The sequence below is a fragment of the Sapajus apella genome, unplaced genomic scaffold, assembly GCF_009761245.1.
Source record: "Sapajus apella isolate SASKATOON/1434 unplaced genomic scaffold, GSC_monkey_1.0 scaffold7, whole genome shotgun sequence".
Classification (NCBI taxonomy): Eukaryota; Metazoa; Chordata; class Mammalia; order Primates; family Cebidae; genus Sapajus; species Sapajus apella.
Window position 1 is genome coordinate 1,285,342 of NW_022436947.1, and position 8,529 is coordinate 1,293,870.

At 49.7% G+C, this 8,529-nt stretch overlaps 1 long non-coding RNA gene across 2 annotated transcripts in view; it reads right to left on the reverse strand.

Moving 5' to 3' along the window:
* Positions 1–1,810: 1,810 nt before the first annotated feature.
* Positions 1,811–8,529, reverse strand: part of LOC116550081 — a 10,091-nt gene continuing 3,372 nt past the window's right edge. Inside the window, exons 3-5 of one of the 2 annotated variants that reach the window (XR_004268217.1) lie at positions 7,868–8,022; positions 5,901–6,054; positions 1,811–1,941 (exon numbers count right to left, since the gene is read on the reverse strand). This is a non-coding gene — a long non-coding RNA (uncharacterized LOC116550081). Of the gene's footprint in view, positions 1,942–2,724; positions 2,760–5,900; positions 6,055–7,867; positions 8,023–8,529 lie in introns of those variants that run through there. The other variant, XR_004268218.1, reaches the window with a different exon arrangement.

An 8,529-nucleotide genomic window follows, 5' to 3' on the forward strand; every position in this document is an offset into this window, starting at 1 on the left:
TGGTGGTGATGGTGATGATGGTGGTGGCGATCGTGATGATAGCAGTGGTGGTAATGGTGACAGTGATGGTGGTGACCCACAATCTCTGCAGCAACAGGCCCAGCATGACCATCGCCGCCATCATTACCACCACTGTTACCACCTACCGCCATTAACTTCACCACCATCACCACCACTAAACGACTGGTGATAGTGGTGGCGGTGGTGGTGAAGGTGTAGCATTGTAAAGAGCTAGAATCAGCTCCCACACAGGTGAAGTTGAGGGATTATTACTGAGGCCCGTGTCAATTAGGAGAATTATATCATACATATGAAGGCACCATGGGCAATAAAAACAAACAGTTCTATCACATATGAACCCTAAATCAAAGTCTATAAGGGCAGCCACTGAAAATCACAGATGCTGGCTTGGGGTCAATCTGCTGCTCACATGGGTAACTTTATGCAGTCCGCTTCAGGATTAGTAACGGGGGGATGGATATGTTTAGAATGTTTAATGAATTAAGAGACCGAATATGCAAAGGAACAATGGCCATATATAACACTGCATTTCTAGGTATAGTGTCATGTACGGTCATTGTCCCTTTGTGTATTCAGAGGCTGTGACCCACAACCTCTGCAGCAATAGGGCCAGGAAGCCAAGCCACAGCTTCTATGGCAAGAGGCCCAGAACGTCAGGATCTGCTCAATGCCTGCCTGCTGCCCTAATTTTCACCTACACTTCCAACTCAGAACCAAGCCAAGAAAGCCAAACATCCTCTCCAAACCCATCACACGAGATGCTGCTGCCTGCACCTTCCCCCTACCAACATCTTCCAATTACAGCCCACCTAAAATGTTTTTTTCCTATAGAAACCTTTCCCTCTAGCATTTGAGTCTCCAGTTATATCTGACTCTCTGCCAAATGCAAGTGATGATGGCTGACTGTCTGGCCATAGAAAGCACTAAATAAATAGTCTCTGCCTTCCTCATTTGAGTGGTCTTCGTTGATTCCCACAGAATCTTCTCAACAGTGGAAAGCCAGCTAAATTTTAAGTTTCCAGATGTATACAATGCTCCTGCTGGTGTTGTTCTCTCCATTCCCACTAGGTGGCACCATTCACTAGGGAAGTGTAACATGCTTCCCCAGGAGTTCCCAGACCCAGCCGGGAGGCAAGAAAGGGCCACTGTGCACAAGCCCATCTGGCTGTGCTTCTCTTTCCACGTGAACCACATGACTGGTTTTAGCAGCTCGCATGTAACATTGCTACCCAGCAGATGTGATGCGGGGCAAGTACTAGTGCAAGGGGAAGAGGGTGGCGGTGGGAAATGGGCTGGCTCTGGGCTTCCTGGCCTCTGCATCTTCGGCATTCCGGACAGGATTCTTCGTTGTGTGTGGAGCGGAGCGGGAGGCTGTCCTGTGCATTGCAGGATGTTTGGCAGCATGTATGGCCTCTACCCACTTGATGCCAGAAACATTCCCTGTCTTAGTTCTAAGTTGGAGCTGCTATATAACAAAATACCGGCCGGGCGCAGTGGCTCACGCCTCTAATCCCAGCACTTTGGGAGGCTGACGTGGGTGGATCACAAGGTCAGGAGTTTGAGACAAGCCTGGCCAAGATGGTGAAACCCCGTTTCTACTAAAAATACAAAAATTAGCCTGCGCAGTGGCAGGTGCCTGTAATCAGGAGGCTGAGGCAGGAGAATCACTTGAACCCGGGAAGCAGAGGTTGCAGTGAGCTGAGATCGCACCACTGCACTCTAGCCTGGGAGACAGACAAGACGCTGCCTTAAAAAAAAAAAAAAAAAAAAAAAAAAAAGAATTGTTCGGCTTAGAAACAGCAAATCTTTATTTCTCACAGTGCTGGAGGCTGGGAAATAAGGATCCAGGCGCAGCATGGATGAGTTCTAGTGAAGGCCTGCTTCTGGTCTGCAAACTGCCGCCTTCTCACCGTGTCCGTGCTGGAAAGAGGGTGAGAGCTTTCTCTGGGGCCTGTTTGATGAGGGCACTAAACCCATTCATGAGGGCTCCACTCACCTCCCATCATTTTGGGGGTTAGAATTTCAACATATGAATTTCGGAGGGGGGCATGTTCAGCCCATAGCACTCCCCTTTCCCCTTTTATGACGATAAAACGTCTTCAAACATTGCCAAATGTCAGCTAGGCAGGGTGGCCCATGCCTGTATTCTTAGCACATCGGGAGACCAAAGTGAGAGGATGCTTGAGCACAGGACTTTCAGACCAGCCTCGGCAATACAGCAAGACTATGTCTCTGCAAAAAAAAAAAAAAAAAAATTCTGGGCTGGCATGGCAATGAAGCACACCCATCGTCCTAGCTACTCAGGAGGCTGAGGAGGGGAGATGGCTTGAGCCCAGGTATTTGAGATTGCAGTGAGCTATGATTGTGCCACTGCACTCCAGCCCGGGGGACAGAGTAAGACCTTGTCTCTTAAAAAAAAAAAAAAAGAAAAGAAAAATTGCTAAATATCCCCTGGAAAAGCAAAAAAAGCAAACTTGTCCCTGCTTGAGAATCACTGGTCTTAGGTCCTTGTGGAGGACAGTTCTCTCCTGAGACCCTTTCAGCACCCCCTGCTGCAGCTTCAACTTCTGTGTCTCCCCTTGAGCAGGCTCTAAACCAGTGTGTCTCTGGTGGGGACTTGAGCCACCTCCACCAAAAACACCTGGGTGGCTGGGCACAGTGGCTCACACATCTGTAATCCTAGAACCTTGGGAGGCCAGAGCAGGAAGATCTCTCAAAACTAGGAGTTCAGGATCAGCCTGGGCAACAGAGTGAGACTGTCTCTACAAGCACACACACACCTGGGGTGCTTGTAAAACTGCACGTTCCCGGGGCCTATCCCAGACCCCTTGCATCAGGATCACTCAAGGAAGGCCAGGATCTGTCCTTTTCTTTTCTTTTTTCCCCGTAGATCCAGTGGGATTATCAGGCAGATAAGAAGTGTGAGAAAGGCCAAACGTGGTGACTCACACCTGTAATCCCAGCACTTCAGAAGGGTGAGGCAGGTGGATCACCTGCGCAGTCAGGAGTTGACCAGCCTGGCCAGCATAGTGAAATTCCGTCTCTGCTAAAAATATAAAAATAACCAGGCCTGGTGGTGGGAGCCTGTAATCCCAGCTACTCGTGAGGTGGAGGCGAGAGAATCACTTGAACCCCGGGTGGGGGTGGTGCGGGGTGGAGGTTGCAGTGAGCAGAGATCATGCCTTTGCTCTCCAGCCTGGGCAACAAGAGCAAAACTCTTGTCTCAAAAAAAAAAGAAAAAAAAAAGGGAGGCTCGGTGGCTCAGGCCAGTTGTCCTAGCACTTGAGGAGGCAAGGCTATGCGTTCGAGGCCAGCCTGGGCAACATAAAAACCTCTGACTCATTTTAAAAAAAAAAGTGTGAGAAGGCCTGGCCCTGCCCCTTCCCCCAGGTCCTGCTTGGTATCTCTGGCCTGCAATTCCTTCCTAAGAGAGTCTGGTGCCAGCGTGTAGATTTTGGCCCAGGGCCACCCATATCTACTCCCCAAGCTGGCAGAGGAGAAAACATCAGAAATAATACTGAAAGAAGCAGGGAAGGGAGAAGGCTGTTGTGTGCGTGTGCCTGCAGCAATGAGCCATCCCTTTCCCGGGAGACCAGACCGGTGCCTTCTCCCTTTCTCTTTTTCACTCTTCAGTTGAATTGTCTTCATCACTCCTCATCAAGAGAATTTCTCCTCCTCTAGTTCCTGCCTTCTGGTTTTCTAGGTGGCTTGCTCCAGACACCCCTCTCCCGGTGCCACGGAACTGGCACTAATCACGTGCAGCACCTGTGCTAACCGAGTGTGGCCCAGGCAAGTCCCCTCCCCTCCTCCTGCCTGGAGGCTTGGGTTGCTCCTCTCTGAGGCCACTCCCCACTCTGACATGGTATGCCCCTGGGCCCTATTCACTTTTTTTTTTTTTTTTTTTTTTTTTGATGGAGTCTTGCTCTATCACACAGGCTGGAGTGCAGTGGTGTGGTCTCACTGCAACCTTCACCTTCTGATTCAAGCAATTCTCCTGTCTCAGCCTCCTGAGTAGCTGGGATTACAGGCATGTGCCACCACGCTCAGCTTATTTTTGGTAGAGATGGGGTTTCGCCATGTTGGCCAGGCTGGTCTCAAACTCCTGACCCCAGGTGATCCACCCCCTTCGGCCTCCCAAAATGCTGGGATTACAGGACTGAGCCACCGTGCCCCGTTGAACCCTGTTAACTTCTCTGTTCTAAAGCCTGTCCTGGCCACAAAGCCATGATGCTGGTGCCCTGGGGTCAGGCTGTCTGGGCCCATCTCAGCCCTGGTACTCCCTTGCAGTGGCCTGGGGCAAGACAGCCAACCGCTCTTTGGTTGCTTCTTCATCTCTAGAAGAGGCTAATATGAGAACCTTCCTACTAGGTAATCTCTGTGATGTATTAACACTGCACGTATTCAGGAAAATGAGAACAGACCACTGTTCTTGTGCTCTTTAGCCTATGTGAGAAGACTGGTACTGGGAGGGACCTGACAGCCCCTATGCACCTATGATCTCGTCTCCGCAGGAATCTGACGCCCAGAGAGGGAAGCTGACTCACCCAAAGTCACACTGCCAGCAAGAGCAGTAGTATATCACCTGGCTTGCCTTTGACCAATTTTTTTTTTTTTTTTTTGAGACAGAGTCTCACTCTGTTGCCCAGGCTGGAATGCAGTGGCAGGATCTCAACTCATTTCAACCTCTGTCCCCAGGTTCAAGCGATTCCCCTGCCTCAGCCTCCTAAATAGCTGGGACTACAGGCATGTGGACTACGCCCATCTCTACTAAAAATACAAAAATTCGCCAGGTGTGGTGGCCAGCACCTAATCCAGCTACTAGGGAGGCTGAGGAAGGAGAATTGCCTGAACCTGGAACTGGGAGGTTGCAGTGAGCCAAGATCACGCCATTGTACTCCAACCTGGGTGACAGAGTGAGGCTCTGTCTAAAATAAAATGTTCTCTTTTTTCTTCTTGTTGTTTTTGTTTGTTTTTTGAGAGAGGTGAGACAGGGTCCTGTTATGTTGCGCAGGCTGGAGTGCAGTGCTGAAATCATGGGTCACTGTGGCTTTAACCTCCCTAGTGTGTGCCACCACACCCAGTTAATTTTTTATTTTTTGTAGAGATGGGGGAGTCTCACTATGTTGTCCTTTCTGGTCTTGAACTCCTGGCACACACCTGTGATCAAGCACAGACATGTGATCAAGTGATCATGCTGCCTTAGCCTCCCAAAGTGCTGGGATTGCAGGTATGAGCCACAGATTAAAATTGGCCTAAAATCTTTTTTTTTTTTTTTTTTTGAGACAGAGTCTTGCTTTGTTACCCAGGCTGGAGTACAGTGGCACGATGTTGGCTCACTGCAACCTCCACCTCCCAGGTTCAAGCAATTCTTCTGCCTCAGCCTCCTAAGTAGCTGGGATTACAGGCACGTGCCACCATGCCCAGCTAATTTTTGTTTTAGTAGAGACGGGGTTTCACCACGTTGGTCAGGCTGGTCTCCTGACCTCGTGATCTGCCCACCTTGGCCTCCCAAAGGGCTGGGATTACAGGAGTGAGCCACCGCACCGGGCCTGAAATCTTTTTTTTTTTTTTGAGACAGAGTTTCACTCTTGTTACCCAGGTTGGAGTGCAATGGCGCGATCTCGGCTCACCACGACCTCCGCCTCCCGGGTTCAGGCAATTCTCCTGTCTCAGCCTCCTGAGTTGCTGGGATTACAGGCACGCGCCACCATGCCCAGCTAATGTTTTGTATTTTTAGTAGAGACGGGGTTTCACCATGTTGACCAGGATGGTCTTGATCTCTTGACCTCGTGATCCACCTGCCTCGGCCTCCCAAAGTGCTGGGATTACAGGCTTGAGCCACTGCGCCCGGCCCTGAAATCTTTAATGAAAAGTATTACTTCACTCCTTCTGCTGAGTCTGAAGATACTGCCTCGTTGGGCCAGAAAATAGGCAAGGAAGGCTCTCAGAAGCAGGAGGTACGCGCCTTGCATCCTGTGCACAGAAGTCTACGCAGAGGAGTTGGACTCACTGGCCTGACTGTCCTCCTTTGTTCTGAAATCACAGTGACCACAAAGAGCCACAACAACTTAAACACAGAAAGCCATGCCTCTAAAAAGTATCCAAATCACATTCTTGTTCCTTTTTTTTTTTTTTTTCACTGTTCAACTATGTCGTCCAAAAGGAACAGAAAGAATATAATTATAGCAGGTACTTGGCATGGCAGGCTTCATCTTTGAGACTTTGCCTAGTGGTAAATGACCTGGAAAGTTCACACCTTTGTTCTTTGCTTTTTATCATAAACACATCAGTCTTTACAAAAGTTACAAACACTTTAATTCGTGTGTAAAAAAAAAAGACACTCCAAAATAAATTAGGGTTATGAAATGAAACAGAAGTGATTCTTATCTCAAAATGATATGTTGAGGTGCTATCTGCCAAAGCAGAGATTCTCCAGGATTCCTTGCGGTAAGCCGCCAAATGTCAGCCGTCCGTGGTAATAAACAAAGACCGTCTGCCCCACAGCACCCCCTAGCGGGCTTCAACAGCTGCCCATCTTATAGTCCCAGTGAAAGTGGCAGAAGGCGTGAGAGTGTTCTGGGCGGACAGAGGGCACAGAGGCGTCTCTGCCAAAGACCTGCCCTTCACAGCCAGGGAAGATGAAAGAGCCCTGGGGCTTCAGTCTGGGTTCTGCCCACTCCTGGGTGGCCTCCGCGCCTCCACCCCTCCCACTCCCATCCCACACCTCCTGGACTGCATCTGACTGGGATGAAGAACAAACCGAGCCTGGTTTTGAGGTTTGGGTGGGATGCTTGGCTTGGTTTTGTTTCCTCAGAGAGAGGCAGCCGAGTGGGACTGGAAGGAACTGGCACCCAGCTGTGTCTAGGTGGGGGAATGGGCTGAGGATGGGGTTAGAGGCAGAATGAGAGTGGCAGGAGGGAGGTGGCCTTCTCTGGAGGGAAGACATCTACGTGCCAGCAAGAGACTAGAAGGGCATCCTTGACATCTGTGAGCTCTGACTTAGAGCCTCTTTAAGATGGCTTAGTGGGCTCTGAACCTGCACGGCTTTGGTCTCTGGATGGGAGGGATGTGGGGGAGCCTTGGCCAAGTCTGTGTCAGGGTGAGGCTGTAGACTTTTCCCTGCCCTTAAGTTCTTTCCTTGCTTTACCTCATCTAAACTTGTCTAAGCACAGACATGTGATTCTTCTCCCCACACCAGCTCTCCAGATGATCAATCAATCAATAAACTTCTTGTCCATCATCTATTGTGTATATAGATTTTTTCCTTTCTTTTTATTTATTTATTTATTTTAAAGAGACAGGGTTTCACCATGTTGGCCGGGCTGGTCTCGAACTCCTGATCTCAGGTGATCCGCCTGCCTCAGCCTCCCAAAGTGCTGGGATTACAGGTGTGAGCCACCACGCCCTGTCTCTTTCTTTTTAAATACAATTTAATTATTTCCTTTTTTTTTGAGACAAGGTCTCACTTGCCCAGGCTGGAGTGCAGTGGCGCTATCTCGGCTCGCTGCAACCTCTGCCCCCCAGGTTCAAGCGATTCGCGAGCGTTCGCCTCCTGAGTAGCTGAGATTATAGGCGTGCACTACCACTCCTGGCTAATTTTTTGTATTTTTAGTAGAGACAGCATTTCACCATGTTGCCAGGCTGGTCTCAAACTTCTGGGCTTAAGTGATTTACCTGCCTCAGCCTCTCAAAGTGCTGAAATTACAGGCATGAGCCACCGCGTCCAGCCTGGTTTCTTTATTTTTATCTTTATTGGAGGGCAGTCAGAGCCTGGAAGAGAGGGTCTGTTCCATCCAAACAGTCAGAGCATGAGATAGAGTCGCGGGCCCACTGAATGCACCACTACCTTGGCTAACGGCTGAGATAAAGCCAGCTCCGTTGCCTGTGTGTGCTGGTGCTGGTAGAGGGTCCTGGGCCTGTAAGTGGTGGGGAGAGAGAGGGAGATGAGCACTGATGGGGAAGAAGAAAAATTGCCTCCTCCTGTTCTTCAACCTTGATGCTCTGTTCATGGGGAGAAAGAAGAAAAAGGAGATTAGGAAAAGAATAACCAACAGGAGGCACCTGTGAGTCCTCCTCATAGGCCAGGCACCCTCACAACAGCCCTCGTAGGAAGTCACAGCCATTGCCATTTCCACCCTACAGATGAAGGGTTTACAAGCTGGGATTTAGAGGCTGAGCAACTTGCTACAGCGCTGAATGTACTCCTCCAATCAAAGCCTGCACTCCTCAGCAGGATGCTGGAGGAAGACAAGGGAGAGGAAGGAAGAAATGTTCTGCAGGGGCCCAAGGCTGCTCTGTGTGGAAGAAACAGGATTACTACTTGGGAGGCTGAGGCAGGGAGTTTGAGGCCAGCCTGGGCAACATAGCAAGACCCTGTCTCAAAATAAATAAACTAAAATTAATTTTTCTGTGGCTCACGCCTGTAATCCCAGCACTTTGGGAGACTGAGGCAGGCAGATCACCTGAAGTCAGGTGTTCGAGACCAGCCTAACCAATATGGTGAAATCC